This window comes from Mustelus asterias, chromosome 10 (assembly GCF_964213995.1).
Source record: "Mustelus asterias chromosome 10, sMusAst1.hap1.1, whole genome shotgun sequence".
Taxonomy (NCBI): Eukaryota; Metazoa; Chordata; class Chondrichthyes; order Carcharhiniformes; family Triakidae; genus Mustelus; species Mustelus asterias.
The window spans coordinates 113,756,301-113,774,832 of record NC_135810.1 but is presented as its reverse complement, the minus strand read 5'-3'; the positions used below and the strand labels follow the sequence as shown (position 1 = coordinate 113,774,832).

At 44.8% G+C, this 18,532-nt stretch overlaps 1 protein-coding gene across 1 annotated transcript in view; it reads left to right on the top strand.

Annotated features, from left to right (window-relative positions):
* Positions 1-235: 235 nt before the first annotated feature.
* The window catches only part of LOC144499885 (S-geranylgeranyl-glutathione receptor P2RY8-like), an 88,847-nt gene continuing 70,550 nt past the window's right edge, over positions 236-18,532 (top strand). The window contains exon 1 of the mRNA XM_078222518.1: positions 236-312. The gene's annotated coding sequence lies outside the window, so the exon portion shown is untranslated. The remainder of the gene's footprint in view (positions 313-18,532) is intronic.

The window sequence follows — 18,532 nt, the reverse complement described above, 5'->3', positions numbered from 1 at the left end:
ATGGTGTAGGAGGGAGGGTTTCAGTTACATGGATAATTGGAGCACATTCTGGGGAAGGTGGGACCTGTACAAACAGGACGGTTTGCACCTGAACCAGCGAGGCAGCAATATCCTGGGAGGGAAATTTGCTACGGCTCTTCGGGGGGGTTTAAACTAATTTGTCAGGGGGATGGGAAAACGAGCTGTCGTCCAGAAGCCAGTGTTGAGTGTAGTGAGGTACTGAGGAGGGTATCAAGGTCGCAGGAGTGTACCGGCAGACAGGAAGATGGGTTGAAGTGTGTCTACTTCAATGCAAGGAGCATCCGGAATAAGGTAGGTGAACTTGGAGCGTGGATTGGTACTTGGGACTACGATGTTGTAGTCATTACGGAGACATGGTTAGAACAGGGACAGGAATGGTTGTTGGAAGTTCCGGGGTATAGATGTTTCAGTAAGAGTAGGGAAGGTGGTAAAAGAGGTGGAGGAGTAGCATTGTTAATCAAGGATAGTTTAAAGGCTGCAGAAAGGCAGTTCGAGGGGGATCTGCCTACTGAGGTAATATGGGCTGAAGTTAGAAATAGGAAAGGAGCGGTCACATTGTTAGGAGTTTTCTATAGGCCCCCAAATAGCAATAGAGATGTGGAGGAAGAAATTGCAAAGCAGATTATGGATAGGTGTGGAGGTCACAGGGTAGTTGTCATGGGTGACTTCAACTTTCCAAATATTGATTGGAACCTTTATAGGTTGAATAGTTCGGATGGGGCAGTTTTTGTACAGTGTATGCTGGAGGGTTTCCTGATACAATATGTGGATAGGCCGACAAGAGGTGGGGCCACATTGGACTTGGCACTGGGTAATGAACCGGGCCAAGTGGTAGATTTGTTTGTGGGAGAGCACTTTGGAGATAGTGACCACAATTTGGTGTCTTTCATTATTGCAATGGAGAGGGATAGGGCCATATGGCAGGACAAGGCTTATAATTGGGGGAGGGGTAATTATGATGCAATTAGGCAAGAATTAAGGAGCATGAGATGGGAACAGAAACTGTCAGGGAAAGGCACAAATGAAAAGTGGAGCTTGTTCAAGGAATAAATACTGCATGTCCTTGATAGGCATGTCCCTGTCAGGCAGGGAGGAAATGGCTGAGTGAGTGAACCATGGTTCACAAAAGAGGTTGAATGTCTTGTCAAGAGGAAAAAGGAAGCGTATGTAAGGATGAGAAAACAAGGTTCAGTTGGGTTGCTTGAGGGTTACAAGGTAGCAAGGAATAAGCTAACAAAAGGGCTTAGGAGGGCTAGGAGGGGGCATGAGAAGTCCTTGGCGGGTCGGATCAAGGAAAACCCCAAGGCTTTATACTCTTATGTGAGAAATAAAAGAATGACCAGGGTGAGGTTAGGGCCGGTCAATGATAGTAGTGGGAACTTGTGCATGGAGTCAGAAGAGATAGGAGAGGCAATGAATGAATACTTTTCTTCAGTGTTCACCAAGGAGAGGGGCCATGTTTTTGAGGATGAGAGTGGGATACAGGCTGATAGGCTGGAGGAGGTAGATGTTCTGAGGTAGGATGTATTAGCAATTTTGAAAAACCTGAGGGTCAATAAGTCCCCTGGGCTAGATGGGATATATCCTAGGATTCTTTGGGAGGCAAGGGATGAGATTGCAGAGCCTTTGGATTTGATCTTTGGGTCCTCACTGTCCACGGGGAAAATGCCAGAGGACTGGAGAGTGGCGAATGTTGTTCCTCTGTTCAAGAAAGGAAATAGGAATGACCCTGGTAATTATAGGCTGATTAGTCTTACTTCGGTGGTCGGTAAGTTAATGGAAAAGGTCCTGAGGGATAGGATTTATGACCATTTGGAAAGATGCAGCTTAATCCGGGATAGTCAACATGGATTCGTGAAGGGTAAGTCTTGCCTCACGAATTTGATTGAATTTTTTGAGGAGGTAACTAAGTGTGTAGATGAAGGTAGAGCAGTTGATGTCGTTTACATGGATTTTAGTAAGGCGTTTGATAAGATTCCCCATGGTTGGCTCATGAAGAAAGTAAGGAGGTGTGGGATAGAGGGAAATTTGGCTGATTGGATAAGTAACTGGCTATCTCATAGAAGACAGAGGGTGGTGGTGGATGGAAAATTTTCAGACTGGAGACCAGTTACCAGCGGTGTACCACAGGGATCAGTGCTGGGTCTTCTGCTATTTGTGATTTTTATCAATGACTTGGGGGAGGGGGCTGAAGGGTGGGTCAGCAAATTTGCTGATGATATCAAGATTGGTGGAGTAGTGGATGAGGTGGAGGGATGTTGTAGGCTGCACAGAGACATTGGTAGGATGCAGAGCTGGGCCGAAAAATTGCAGATGTAGTTTAACCCTGATAAGTGTGAGGTGATTCGTTTTGGTAGGACAAATTTGAATGCGGATTACAGGGTCAACAGCAGGGTTCTGAAGAATGTGGAGGAACAGAAAGATCTTGGGGTTCATATCCACAGATCTCTAAAGGTTGCCACTCAAGTGGATAGAGCTGTGGAGAAGGCCTACAGTGTGTTAGCGTTTATTAACAGGAGGTTTGAGTTTAAGAGCTGTGGGGTAATGCTGCAACTGTACAGGACCTTGGTGAGACCACATTTGGAATATTGTGTGCAGTTCTGGTCACCTCACTATAAGAAGGATGTGGAAGCATTGGAGAGAATGCAGAGGAGATTTACCAGGATGCTGCCTGGTTTGGAGGGTAGGTCTTATGAGGAAAGGTTGAGGGAGCTGGGGCTTTTCTCTTTAGAGCGGAGGAGGATGAGAGGCGACTTAATAGAGGTTTATAAGATGATGAGGGGGATCGATAGAGTGGACGTTCAGAGACTATTTCCTCGGGTGGATGTAGCTGTTACTCGGGGGCATAACTATAAGGTTCATGGTGGGAGATATAGGAGGGATGTCCGAGGTAGGTTCTTTACTCAGAGAGTGGTTGGGGTGTGGAATGGGCTGCCTGCTGTGATAGTGGAGTTGGGCACTTTAGGAACTTTCAAGTGGTTATTGGATAGGCACATGAAGCACACCAGAATGATAGGAAGTGGGATAGCTTGATCTTGGTTTTGGACAAAGCTTGGCACAACATCGAGGGCCGAAGGGCCTGTACTGTGCTGTACTGTTCTATGTTCTATGTATGTTTTATTCTCCCTGTATCTGCGTGGATTTCCTTTGGGTGCTCTGGTTTCTTCCCACGCTCCAAAGATGTGCTGGTTAGGTTGGTTGCCCATGCTAAATTGTCCCTTAGTGTCAGGGGGAATAGGAGGGTAAGTTTGATTACAGAGATCGGGCCTGGTTGGGATTGTTGTTGGTGCAAACTCGATGGGCTGAATGGCTTCCTTATGGAATGCAGAGATGAGGTGAGTCACCTGATGATACAGTAGTGCTCCGAAAGCTTGTGATTCCAAATAAACCTGTTGGATTTTAACCTGGTGTTGTGAGACTTCTTACTGTGACCAAGGTTGGAACCATATAACGTAAGCATCATCTTCCCTTGAATGGTTCCTCGGGAGAGGGAAAAGAGTCAGTCGCTAGGGTCCAATATTTGGAGTGGGGACCAAAAACAATGCTTCAATCTTCCCAATATTTAATTAGAGGAAATTTCTATTTATTCAATACTGAATGGTGGATAATCAGCCTGACAATTCAGCAATAGTGAAGGTGTCAAGAGAGGTAGTGGTGAGGTGGAGCTGAGTGTCATCAGTGTACATGTGAACTAACACTGTTTGTGGATGATGTTGCCAAGGAATGGCATGTAGATAAGGAATAGGAGGATAAACCTTGGGGGATGGAAAGGTTCCAGATTGCCGCTGCAGACGATAATCTCACATCTCAGGATCACATCTTCAAAAGGTTTGACATTCGATGGCATCACCATCACTGAATTCCCAACTATCAACATTCTGGGGCTACCATTGACCAGAAACTGAACTGGACTGGGCGGCACGGTAGCACAGTGGTTAGCACTGCTGCTTCACAGCTCCAGGGTCCCGGGTTCGATTCCCGGCTCGGGTCACTGTCTGTGTGGAGTTTGCACATTCTCCTCGTGTCTGCGTGGGTTTCCTCCGGGTGCTCCGGTTTCCTCCCACAGTCCAAAGATGTGCGGGTTAGGTTGATTGGCCAGGTTATAAATTGCCCCTTAGAGTCCTGGGATGTGTAGGTTAGAGGGATTAGCGGGTAAAATATGTGGGGATAGGGCCTGGGTGGGATTGTGGTCGGTGCAGACAGATGGGCCGAATGGCCTCCTTCTGCACTGTAGGGTTTCTATGATTCTATGATAAATATGCTGGCTATAAGAGCAGCTCCATGCCACTGCCCTCCATATCCTTGAAATCCCCTTTATATTTATTTTTTTAATCAAATAAATTCCAAGACAAAGCAAGAAGCGCAGTCCCCAAAAAGGGAACCGTGTGAGACAAAAAACAAAGCAGAAAGGAAACTTAAAACATTGAATCAAAATGTGGTTGAAACAGCTCTTTGCCCTTTTAGGGAGGAAGTGCTCAATTGCACAGATCAGTGGCTCTGCTGGGATTTGAACCAAGGACCTCCTGTTTACAAGGCAGGCGCACTTTAACCAACTAAGCTACAGGTCTTCTTCAGGCCTGCAGCTCCCTGAGAACTCTGCACTGTCTTATTGTGCACCTTGAGTCCATTGCTCTACCAGCGACGGAGTTGGGTGTGCTTGTACAGCGCAAAACCCAGGGAATGTGGGCTGCAGCAGGAGAGGAGTGTGTGGAAAGGGTTAAACAGACAGCACTGTGATATCCACACTCACTGCAGGAAGACAGGACAAAATACAAATAACCCCATCAGCCGGCACTAAAACAGTCACACCCCAGATGGTATCGCTCCAAGGTTAAAACAACACATGAGAATTGATATCACTTATCAAGGCTCCAAAAGTTCTAGAGGAACCATTGTGCCTCTGAAAACTGAATCAAATATCCAGGAGATGGGGCAATTAACACCCCATCGAAATCAGTTTGACAAACACAATGCTTTGATATTGTAAACAGGTAGACAGGAGATGTCCAGGAAATGATTAAAACTAAAGCACACAAGACAATGGAACCATATAATGTAATCAAAAACAGAATTGTAACCAATTTAAAGTAACAATATGATGATCTGATGTAAATGTAATACTTTGTAATGTAAAGAAAGGGGTATAAGATTGTGTAAGAGACAATGCTCAGTAGAGTATCTCGGAAGCAAGCTATAGTTACAAGTCATGAGTTCTGCTCTCCCTCATGCATGTTGAATAAAGTTGTTTTTGTTGAAGTTTAACATGGTCTCGGAAGACTCAGTTTGTTCATTCCCTCCGACAGTGCTTCAGTAGTTTAGGCCCTAAATTTAGAATTTCCTCCCTGGAAACCTCCCTTTCTCTCTCTCTCTCTGCATCACTCTTTCTTTAAGATGATTGCGACAACCTACCTCTCTGACCAAGCTTTAGCTTACCTGATCTAATATCTCCTTATCTGGTTCAGTGTCAAATTCTGTTGGCAACAGTCTTGCAGAGCACCTTGGAGGTTTAACAATGTTATAGGTGCTACGGAAATGTAAATTATTGTTGGAGGCACCCTTGTGATATGATAAATAAGTTAAATGAGATGGCTGGACAGCCCTTCAATCAGTGGTTTGATATCCATCTGGCTAGGGCATTTGGCTAACACGGGGGGCAAATCCTACACCAATCTGGGAGGACATGGAAATCGAAGAAGATGAAGATTGAGGACACCTCAGATACCACAAACATTTAAAAGCTTATATACGACACGTCCCCAATAAGAAAAAAAAGAATAACAGAGACTGATGCTAGAAATATGCTGTCAAATTGAAAAAAATAAAGGTAGCTAGACTGCTGGGAACTCTTTCAGAGGCTCATCACACTTGAGGTGGCCTGTAGGCCCAGCCCCGCGAGACGAAGGGATTGGTCAATCCAAACCCATGCTAAATGGATGGAAATTTTTATTTATAAGTGGCACTATTGCTCCTTCGTGATGGCACAGTGGTTAGCACTGCTGCCTCACAGCGACAAGGACCCGGGTTCGATTCCCGCTGCCCCTTCATCAGGTGAGTGGGAGTTGAACCCAAGATCCAAGTTCAACCCAAGTTGAACCCAAGATCCCGGTTTCTTGGGTTCATGTCACAATTATCTGCAACCCCCACGACTTGCCTGGGCTTGGAAAATCTCACTAACTGTCCTGGCTGGAGACAATACACATCTCTTTAATCTGTGCTTAACGCTCTCTCCACTCACATTGTCTATACCTTTAAGGCTTGATTACCTGTAAAGACTCGCATTCCAACCATTATCTTGTAAATTGAGTTTGTATCTATATATGCCCTGTTTGTGAACACAACTCCCACTCACCTGATGAAGGGGCAGTGCTCCGAAAGCTTGTGGCTTGTGCTACCAAATAAACCTGTTGGACTTTAACCTGGTGTTGTGAGACTTCTTACTATACATTGCTGCAAGCCATTCTTCTAATAACTGTGAACAGATGTGGCGTTTCGACGTTACTTTTTACACTTGCAGCTTTTCGTAAACAGTTGCAAACTGTGTCAAATGTTTGCAACACCACGTGAAATCTGGCCAGCATGGCGCAATATTTTGTTAAAAATATATCTGTGAACAGGAAGTAATCTTTTTGTTGTGAGTTGTGTGACAATGGCGAGAGCACAACATGAAATGGAAAAATAGCAACTTGTTACTATTTTTTTCAAGAATTTGTATCTAAGTTGAGTGACCGGAAGGGAACATAAGAAGATAAGAACCAGGAGCAGGAGTAGGCCATCTGGCGCCTCGAGCCTGCTCCGTCATTCAATAAGATCATGGCTGATCTTTTTGTGGACTCAGCTCCACTTACCCGCCCGCTCACCATAACCCTTAATTCCTTTACTGTTCAAAAATGTATCTGTCCTTGCCTTAAAAACATTCAATGTGGTAGCCTCAACTGCTTCACTGGGCAGGGAATTCCACAGCTTCACAACCCTTTGTGTGAAGAAGTTCCTCCTCAACTCAGTCCTAAATCTGCTTCCCCTTATTTTGAGGCTATGCCCTCGAGTTCTAGTTTCACCCGCCAGTGGAAACAACTTCCCTGCTTCTATCTTATCTATTCCCTTCATAATAGAAACATAGAAACATAGAAAAACTACAGCACAAACAGGCCCTTCGGCCCACAAGTTGTGCCGAACACATCCCTACCTTCTAGACCTACCTATGACCCTCCATCCTATTAAGCTCCATGTACTCATCCAGGAGTCTCTTAAAAGACCCTATTGAGTTCGCCTCCACCACCCCTGACGGCAGCCGATTCCTTATAGAAACATATAATCTTATATGTTTCTATAAGATCTCCCCTCATTCTTCTGAATTCCAATGAGTATAGCCCCAGTCTACTCAGTCTCTCCTCATAAGCCAACCCTCTCAACTCCGGAATCAACCTAGTGAATCTCCTCTGCACCCCCTCCAGTGCCAGTATATCCTTTCTCAAGTAAGGAGAGCAAAACTGTACACAGTACTCCAGGTGTGGCCTCACCAGTACCTTATACAGCTGCAACATAACCTCGCTGTTTTTAAACTCCATCTCTCTAGCAATGAAGGACAAAATTCCATTTGCCTTCTTAATTAACTGCTGCACCTGCAAACCAACTCCTTGAGATTCCTGCACAAGGACACCCAGGTCCCTCTGCACAACAGCATGCTGCAAATTTTAACCATTTAAATAATAGTCCATTTTGCTGTTATTCCTACCAAAATGGATGACCTCACATTTACCAACATTGTACTCCATCTGCCAGACCCTCGCCCACTCACTTAGACTATCTATATCCCTTTGCAGACTTTCAGCGTCCTCTGCACACTTTGCTCTTCCACCCATCTTAGTGTCATCTGCGAATTTTGACACACTACACTTGGTCCCCAACTACAAATCATCTATGTAAATCGTAAACAAAGATAAATCATTTTAGATAATCATTTTAGTTTGTGGATCTTAGGTCTTCATTTTTATCATTTTCTTTTATTCATGAGATGTGGGCATTGCTGGCTACGTCACCCGACCCTAATTGCCCTTTGGAAAGTGAGGGTGAGGCCCCTCTTGACTCCCAGCAGTCCATGTACTGTAGGTGCAACCCCAGTGCTGCTAGGGAGGGAGTTCTAGTATCTTGACCCAGCGACAGTAAATGGTCGGTGACGTACTTCCAAGTTAGGACAAGTGTGTGGCCTGGAAGAAAACTTGAAGGTTGGTGGTCTTCCTATCCATCTGTTGCCCTTGTTCCTGGTGGTGTTAAGGTCATGAGTTTGGCAGGTGCCATTGAAGGAGCCTTGATAAGTTGTTGCAATGCATTATGTAGATGGTGCACACGGCTGCCACTGTGTATTAACAACGCAGAGAGTGAATGTTAAAGGTGATGGATAGGGTGCTGATCAAACAGACTGTTTTGTCCTGGATGTTGTTAACCTTCTTGAGTGTTGTTGGAGCTACACTCATTCGGGCAAGTAAAGAGTATTCCATCACGTTCTGGACTTGTGCGTCATAGACAGTGGGTAGGTTTTGGAGAGTCAGAAAGTGAGCTATTCACTGCAGAATTCCTAGCTGCAGTATTTATATAGCTGGCCCAATTAAATTTCTGGACAATGGTAACGCCCCAGGATGTTGATGGTGGGAATTCAGTGATGATAAATGCATCTGGAGTCCTGCATACAGTACTGGTCTCTTAATTTTAGGAAGGATGTAAATGCATTAGAAACAGTTCATAACAGGTATTTTTTTATTATTCATTCATGGGACATGGACGCCACTGGCTGGCCAGAATTTATTGCCCATCTCTAGTTGCCTTTGGAGGGCAGTTGAGAGTCAACCACATTGCTGTGACTCTGTAGGCCAGACCAGGTAAGGACAGCAAATTTCTTCCCTAAAGGGACTTAAGTGAACCAGATGGGTTTCTGACAATCGACAATGGTTTCATGGTCATCAGTAGATTCTTAATTCCATATATTTTTCATTACTAGAACAGTAAAGGGCGGATTGCCTCATGAGGAAAGGTTGGACAGACTAGGCTTGTATCCCCTGGAGTTTAGAAGAGTAAGAGGCAACTTGATTGAAATGTTTAAGATCCTGGGAGGTAGTGACAAGTTGTGTGTGGAGAGGATGTTTCCCCTTGTGGAAGAAACTAGAACTAGGGGTCACTCTTTCAAAATAAGGGGTCCCTCAATTAAAACAGAGATGAGGAGAAATGTTTTCTCTCAGAGGGTTGTGAGTCTTTGAATCTCTCTTCCTCAAAAGGCAGTGAAAGTTGAGTCTTTATATGTTTTTAAGGCAGAGAGAGATAGATTCTTGATAAACAAGGGGTGATAGGTTATTGGAAGTGGCATGAGATCACAATCATAGAAACATAGAAGATAGGAGCAGGAGGAGGCCATTTGGCCCTTCGAACCTGCTCCACCATTCGTTATGATCCTGGCTGATCGTCCAACTCAATAGCCTAATCCTGCTTTTTCCCCATAAACCTTTGATCCCATTCACCCCAAATGCTATATCCAGCTGCCTTTTGAATATATTCAATGTTCTAACATCAACTACTTCCTGTGGTAATGAATCCCACAGGCTCACCACTCTTTGGGTGAAGAAATGTCTCCTTGCCTGTATCCTAAATGGTCTACCCTGAATCCTCAGACTGTGACCCCTGGTTCTGGACTCCCCCACCATCGGGAATATCCTCCCTGCATCTACCCTGTCTATTCCTGTTAGAATTTTCCAAGTCACTATGAGATCCACCCTCATTCATCTGAATTCCAGCGAAAACAATCCTAATCTAGTCAATCTCATACATCAGTCCCGCCATCCCAGAATAAACCTGGTAAACCTTTGTTGCACTCCCTTGAGAGCAAGAACATCCTTCCTCAGGAAAGGAGACAATGCTCTAGGTGTGACCTCACCAAGGGCTTGTATAATTGCAAAAACACATCCCTGCTCCCATACTTGAAACCTCTCACAATGAAGGCCAACATGCCAAAAGCCTTCTTTACTGCCTGCTGCACCTGCATGCTTACCTTCAGTTACTGACGCACAAGGACACCCAGGTCCCGCTGCATACTCCCCTCTCCCAATTTACAGCCATTCAGGTAGTAATCTGCCTTCTTGTTTTTGCTTCCAAAGTGAATAACCTCACACTTATCCAAATTATACTGCATCTGCCATTGATTAGCCCACTCACCCAACCTGTCCAGATCATTCTGAAGGATCTCTGCATCCTCGTCACAGTTCACCCTCCCACCCAACTTGGCATCATCTGCAAACTTTGAGATGTTACATTTTGTTCCCTCATCCAAATCATTAATATATATTGTGAACAGCTGGGGTCTCAGCACCGATTCCTGTGGCACCCTACTAGTTACTGCCTGCTAATTTGAAAAGCATCCATTAATTCCTACTCTTTGTTTGCTCCCTGCCAACCAGTTTTCTATCCATCCCAATACATTTCCCCCAATCGCATGCACTTTAATCTTGCCGATAATCTCTTGTGTGGGACTTTGTCAAATTCTTTCTGAAAGTCCAAATATACCACATCGACTGGTTTCCCTTTGTCAACTCTACTAGTTACATCTTCAAAGAATTCCAACAGATTTGTCAAGCATGATTTCCCCTCCATAAATCCATACTGACTCTGTCTGATCCTGCCACTGCTTTCTAAATGCTCTACTATAAAGTCCTTTATAATGGACTCAAGAATTTTCCCCACTACCGAGGTTAAGCTTACTGTTCTATAATTCCCTGTTTTCTCTCTACCTCCCTTTTTAAATATTGGAGTGACATTTGCTACCCTCCAATCTGCAGGGACTGTTCCAGAGTCTATAGAATCCTGGATGATGATCACCAATACATCCACTATTTCTAGAGCCACTTCCTGAAGTACTCTGTGATGTAGATTATCAGGCCCTGGGGATTTATCCACCTTTAATCCCTTCAATTTTCCCAGCCCCATTTCTCTACTAATATTGATCTCCCTCTCACTAAATCTTGCATTCTCCAACATTTCTGGCATCTGATTTGTGTCCTCTTTTGTGAAGACAGAACCAAAGTATGTATTCAGTTGCTCGGCCATTTCTTTGTCCCCTCTTATACATTCCCTCATTTCTGTCTGTCGGGGACCTACATTTGTCTTCACCAACCTCTTTCTCTTCACGTATCTACAGAAACTATTAGTGTCAGTCTTTATGTTCCCTGCAAGCTTACTTTTGTACTGTATTTTTCCCTTCTTAATCATTCCCTTGGTCCTTCTTTGCTGAATTCTAAACTGCTCCCAATCCTCAGACCTATTATTTTTCTTGGCCAATCTGTCTGCTTCTTCCTTGGATTGGATGCTCTCTCTAATTTCATTTGTAAGCCATGGATTGGGCCTCTTACCCATTTTGCTTTTGTGCCAGACAAGAATAAACAGTTGCTGCAGTTCCCCCATGCGTTCCTTGAACGTTTGCCATTACCTATCCACTGTCATCCCTTTAAGCAGCTCTCCACAATCTATCAAGGCCAACTCACGCCTCATATCCTCATAGTTTCCTTTATTAAGATTCAGCACCCTCGTCTCTGAATCAACTACTTCACTCTCCATCTTGATAAAACATTCCATCATGTTATGGTCGCTCATCCCAAGGGGTCTCGTACATCTAGATTGGCAATGACTACCTCCCATTACACAGTGCCTAGTCTAAGATGGGCTGCTCTCTAGTTGGTCCCTCCACATATTGGTCAAGAAAACCATCCCGTATACACTCCAGGAATTCCTCCCCTACGTCAGAGGCTACAGAAGGATATAGATAGGCTGGAAATTTGGGCAAGGAAATGGCAGATGGAGTTCAATCCTGATAAATGCGAAGTGATGCATTTTGGTGGGAATAATGTAGGGAGGAGCTACACGATAAATGGAAGAACCATAAAGGGTGTAGAGACGCAGAGGGACCTGGGTGTGCAAGTCCACAGATCTTTGAAGGTGACGTCACAGGTGGAGAAGGTGGTGAAGAAGGCATATGGCATGCTTGCCTTTATAGGACGGGGCATAGAGTATAAAAGTTGGGGTCTGATGTTGCAGATGTATAGAACGTTGGTTCGGCTGCATTTGGAATACTGCGTCCAGTTCTGGTCGCCACACTACCAGAAGGACGTGGAGGCTTTGGAGAGAGTACAGAGGAGGTTTACCAGGATGTTGCCTGGTATGGAGGGGCTTGGTTATGAGGAGAGATTGGGGAAACTGGGGTTGTTCTCCTTGGAAAGACGGAGGATGAGGGGAGACTTAATAGAGGTGTATAAAATTATGAAAGGCATAGATAGGGTGAACGGTGGGAAGCTTTTCCCCGGGTCGGTGGTGACGTTCACGAGGGGTCATAGGTTCAAGGTGAAGGGGGGGAGGTTTAACACAGATATCAGAAGGACATATTTCACACAGAGGGTCGTGGGGGCCTGGAATGTGTTGCCGGGCAAGGTGGTGGAGGCGGACACACTGGGAACGTTTAAGACTTATCTAGACAGCTATATGAACGGAGTGGGAATGGAGGGATACAAAAGAGTGGTCTAGTTTGGACCAGGGAGCGGCGCGGGCTAATTGTTCCTGGTTTCTCGTTTCAAGGCTTCATTCTATGATCATCTTGCTGGTGCCAGTACAGAGTGAGACTGCGGATAGTTGGGAACCTGTCTCGGGGACAGGGAATTCATATGGTGTTCGTGGAAGTGGAAATGACTAGGGTTGGGAAGCATTTTCCGATCGGGGCCATTGTGATCTCCTGGACTCGTTTCGATCGCCTCAGGGGGTCGGAGAGGAATTTCCCAGATTTTTTTTCCCCATATTGGCCCTGGGGTTTTTCACTCTGGGTTTTCGCCTCTCCCTGGAGATCACATGGTCTGGAATGGGGGGGTGGGGGTAAGTTAATAGGTTGTAATGAACAAAGCATCGTAGCTGTGAGGGACAGCTCGGTGGATAGGATATTGGTATGTAGATAGGCTGGAAAATTGGGCGGGGATCCTGGATTCAGGATTCAATCCTGGACCGGGGAGCGGCGCGGGCTTGGAGGGCCGAAGGGCCTGTTCCTGTGCTGTATTGTTCTTTGTTCTTTGTTCTTTGACATTATGGAACAAGCTCGAGGGGCTGGGTGGCCTACTCCTGCTCCTATTTTATATGTTTGTGAAGCCATTGAACTTAGAGAGCAGTTCGAGACATAGATCATAGCAGTTGGTTAGATTCTCTTTTATTGGAGATAGTCATTGCCTTGTCTTTGCATGGCACAACCATTACTTGTTCCCTTCCACTGCTCCTTTCTGTTCTATAATAACCAAATTCAGCTCAGTCTTACCCTTTGAAATAATAAGGCACCAATCAAATTGAAGTACAATGCTGGGAACTACATTTTATTACGGCCTTGTGGAGACTTAGGTCATAAGACCATATAAATTGGGAGAGTCAAATTAGTCACAATACAATAGAGGAGGAATTTCTGGAGTGCACACGGGATGCTTTTCTGGAGAAATACGTTGAGGAACCAACAAGGGAGCAGGCCATCTTGGACTGGGTGCTGTGCAATGAGAAAGGATGAGAAAGGGGCGGCACGGTAGCACAGTGGTTAGCACTGCTGCTTCACAGCTCCAGGGTCCCAGGTTCGATTCCCGGCTCGGGTCACTGTCTGTGTGGAGTTTGCACATTCTCCTCGTGTCTGCGTGGGTTTCCTCCGGGTGCTCCGGTTTCCTCCCACAGTACAAAGATGTGCGGGTTAGGTTGATTGGCCAGGTTAAAAAATGCCCCTTAGAGTCCTGAGATGCGTAGATTAGAGGGATTAGCGGGTAAATATGTGGGGGTAGGGCCTGGGTGGGATTGTGGTCGGTGCAGACTCGATGGGCCGAATGGCCTCCTTCTGCACTGTAGGGTTTCTATGATTTCTATGATCTCTATGATTAGTTGGCAATCTAGTTGTGAGAGAACCCTTGGGGACGAGTGACCATAATATGGTAGAATTCTTTGTCAAGGTGGATAATGATGCAGTTGATTCTGAGACCAGGGTCCAGAATCTCAATAAAGCCAACTATGATGGTATGAGGCATGAATTGGCCATGACGGACTGGGAAACATTACTGAAAGGAAAGACAGTGGACAGGAAATGGCAGGCATTTAAAGAACAAATAGGTGAACTCCAGAAGTTGTTTGTTCCTGTTTGGCGCAAGAGGTAATTGTGACCAAACCCCATGGCTTACAAGGGAAATTAGAGATATTATCAGATTCAAGGAAGAAGCATACAAATTGGCAAGAAAAAGCAATAAGCCTGAGGATTGGGAGCAGTTTAAAATTCAACAAAGGAGGACCAAGGGCTTGATTATGAAGAGCAAAATAGAGTATGAAAGTAAGCTAGTGGGGAACATAAAAACTGACTGTAAAAGTTTCGATAGATATGTAAAGAGAAAAAATTGACAAATTGAATGTAAATGCCTTACAGTCAGAAACTGGAGAATTCATAATGGGAAATAAAGAAATGGCTGAGGAATTAAATTTGTACTTTGCTTCAGTCTTCACAAAGGAAGACACGAACAATGTACCAGAAGTGCTGAGAGAAACATTTTTTATTGAGGAGCTAGAGGAAATCAGCATTAGTAGAGAAATGGTTTTAGGGAAGCTGATGGGATTGAAGGTGGATAAATTCCCAGGTCCTGATAATCTTCATCCCAGAATACTTGAAGTGACCCTGGAAATAGTAGATCCAATGGTGGTTATTTTCCAAAATTCTTTGGACTCTGGAATAGTTCCTACAGATTTGAGGATAGCTAATGTAATTCAAAAAGGGAGGTCGAGAGGAAACAGGGAACTATAGACCAATGAGCCTAACTTTGGTACTGGGCAAGTTGCTAGAGTCTATTATCAAGGATTTCATAACTTGGCATTTGGAAGGCAGTGCTATAATCAGGCAAAGTCAGCATGGATTTACAAAAAGGAAATCATGCTTGATGAATCTATTGGAATTTTTTGAGGATTTAACTAGTAGAGTTGGCCAAGGAGAAACAACAATGTGGTTCATTTAGACTTTCAGGTGGCTTTCTACAAGGTGTCACATAACAGATTACTATGTAAAGTTAAAGCACATGAGATTGCAGGTAATGTCTTGAAATAGAAAGCTGGTTAGCAGATGGTAGGCAAAGGGTTGGCATAAATGGGTCTTTGACTGATTGGCAGTCAGTGACTAGAGGTGTTCCGCTGGGATCTGTGCTAGGACCCCAACTGTTCACATTATATATTAATGATTTGGAATTTGCAGCTGATACCAAGTTGGGTGGGAGGGTGAGCTCTGAAGAGGGTGCAGAGATGCTTCAGCATGATTGGACAGGCTGAGTGTGTGGGCATCTGCATGGCAGATGCAGTATAATGTGGATAAATGTGATAAAAGCAAATTACTGCGGATGCTGGAATCTGAAACCAAAAGAGAAAATGCTGGAAAATCTCAGCAGGTCTGGCAACATCTGTGAGGAGAGAAAAGAGCTGACATTTCGAATCCAGACGAACCTTTGTCAAAGCTCAAAGGATAAATGTGAGGTTTCCACTTTGGTAGCAATAAAAGGAAGACAGATTATTATTTGGATGGGTGTAAATTGAGAGAGGTGGATACTCAATGGGACCTTGGAGTCCTCGTACATCAGTTGCTGAAAGTAAGTGCGCAGGTACAACAGGCAGCAAAGGAGGCAAATGGTATGTTGGTCTTCATAGCAAGAGGATATGAGTATAGGGATAGGGATGTTTTGCTGCAATTGTATAGGGCATTGGTGAGGCCACACCTGGAGTATTGGAGTTTTAGTGTCCTTATCTGAGGAAGGATGCCCTTGCTATAGAGGGAGCACAGCAAAGGTTTCAGAGGCTGATTCATGCAATGACAGGCCTGTCATATGAGGAGAGACTAAGTCAGTTAGCATTACATTCACTAGAGTTTACAAGAGTGATTGGTGATCTCATAGAAACTTATAAAATTCTAACAGGGTTAGCCATGGTAGATTCAGAAAGAATGTTCCCCATGGTAGGGGAGTCAAGAACTAGGGGTCATAGTTTGGCGATAAGGGGTAAACCTTTTAGAACTGAGGTGAGGAGAAATTTCTTCACCCAGAGGGTGGTGAATGTGTGGAATTCACTACCAGAAAAAGTATTTGAGGCCAAAACGTTGCGTGATTTCAAGAAGAAATTAGATATAGTTCTTGGGATCAAGGGATATGGGAGGAAGGGGGGATCAGGATATTGAATTCAATGATCAGCCATGATCAAAATGAATGGGGGAGCAGGCTCAAAGGGCCAAATGGCCTATTCCTGCTTCTAGTTTCTATGTTTCTATGACTTCTTCATGACCCTGATAGCCCTGTGATCTGGAATGCACTAATTGAAAGTATGGTAGAAACAGATTCAGTAGCAACTTTCAGAAAGGAATTGGAGATTGACTCAATAAGTTAACATCAGTAAGATCAAAGAGCAGGGGAGTGGGACAAATTGTTCTTTCAAAGGCCTGGCACAGGCAATTTGGTTCATTTAGCCTCCTTTTGCACTGTATGATTTTATCATTTTATTCTATCTCTGATGTGCGTAAAGAGGTTGGTTACCTTTGCCAGTTAGATGATGTAGAATGCCACCAACTTCAATCCCTATGCCAGGTGAAGTAGTTTTTTGCCTGACCCCGTGGTAATATGGCATTAGCCATGATCAGCAACTCTCAGATAATGGGGATTAGGTTCGGTGGACTGGCCATGCAAAATTGACCCTTATTGTCCCAAGGTGTGTAGGTTACGAGGATTAGCACGGTAAATATATGGGGTCATGGGGATAGGGTCTAGTTGGGATGCTTCATTGGAGAATTGGTGCAGACTCGATGGGCCGATTGGCCTGGTTCTGCACTGAGGGATTCTCTGAGTCCTATGATGCTACATGGAGAGAGAGAGAGAGAGCGAGAAAGAGAGATGTGCTTTAAGATGTGTGTCTTTGAATTTGTCCCTATCATTTTAAATTCCCTCCCTTCCTCTCACTATTTCCCTTGATAATTTGCTTGTGTTCAGCCTGTCCCTGGATTGAACTTCTGTTCTGTTGCCTTTATTTTCGAGAAAATCACTGTTAGTAGAACCACTGCCTTGGAAAGTTCAGGCTGGATGTATAATTACCAATATGGTTTGTGGTGCAACCACTGGTGTTCTTGTTGGCTATGTTGCACATTTGTGAGATCTTGCTAATGAATGCTTCAGTTAATCACGTGATGTTGTCTTGGGTACGTACAGATTGTGGGTTCAAGTAGGTTGTTGATTCATCAATGTTTTAAAATTTACGTATTAGTGTCACAATTAGGCTTGCATTAATACTGCAATGAAGTTACTGTGAAAATCCCCCAGTTACCACACTCCGGCACCTGTTCGGGTACACTGAGGGAGAATTTAGCATGGCCAATGCACCTAACCAGCACATCTTTCGGACTGTGGGAGGAAACTGGAGACACGGGGAGAAAGTGCAGACTCCGCACACACAATGACCCAAGCCAGGCCTTGAACTTAGGTCCCTGGTGCTGTGAGGTAGCAGTGCTAACTGCAGTGCCACCGTGGGATCGTTAGTGTGAGCTAAGGCTCAAATGGAATACTGTCCAGGTTGCACATGTTAGCCAGAGATCGTGTTCTGTGTAGTAAGGCATTATTCTTCAATCAATGCCAGTTGCAGCAGCTCAGATAGTATACACGATGGGTGGGACTGAACAGGTTCGGGCTGTAGGCCGGAATTTTAGTGCTCCGCCCGCCAAGGGAATTGGAGCGGGCAAGGGGGGGATCATGGAAAGGACCTCGGGCGGGATTCTACAGTTTCGGGATGTGCAAGGCCGTAAAATCCTGCCCTATGTTTTAATGCCATTTGACTTCCATGCCAGCCTCTTCCTGCTCCTGTTTCTGTTTAGCCATATTCCTTGTGGAGCCATATCCAGTGTTACAATAGTGGGTGTTACAGGCTATACTCCTTTAACTTCAGGGCTACACTTGCACAACAAGATGACACATGAATGATTGGAAGAGCAGGCCCGAATCAGCAGAGGCCCCAGACGTTACAAGTCATCAACGCTGGAAAAGCCCTGGACGTTCTTGTCCATTAGAACGCCCTGCATATCGGGGAAGGAGAAATCACAGGCCTGCTCTCAACTCAAGACGATTACTTCCTTCTCGCTCACAAGGATACACACAACAATACACAAAGGGTATCTCTTGGAGGAGTTGGTTTTCTAAAATGTCTGGCTGTTCTTCCACCCTCCATAAACCCGAAACTATTCAACGTTCTGCTGCCCGGGTCTTAGCTCGTAGCAACTCATTTAGAAACTTTTTTACCCAGAGGGTGGTGACAGTCTGAAATGTGCTGCCTGGGAGGGTTGTAGAAACAGCTTGCGTCACATCCATTACAAAGTACCAGGATGAGCACTTGGCACATCATAACATTCAGGGCTATGGGCCAAGTGCTGGCAAATGGGATTAGGTGGGGAGTCAGGTGCTTCTCACCTGTCGGT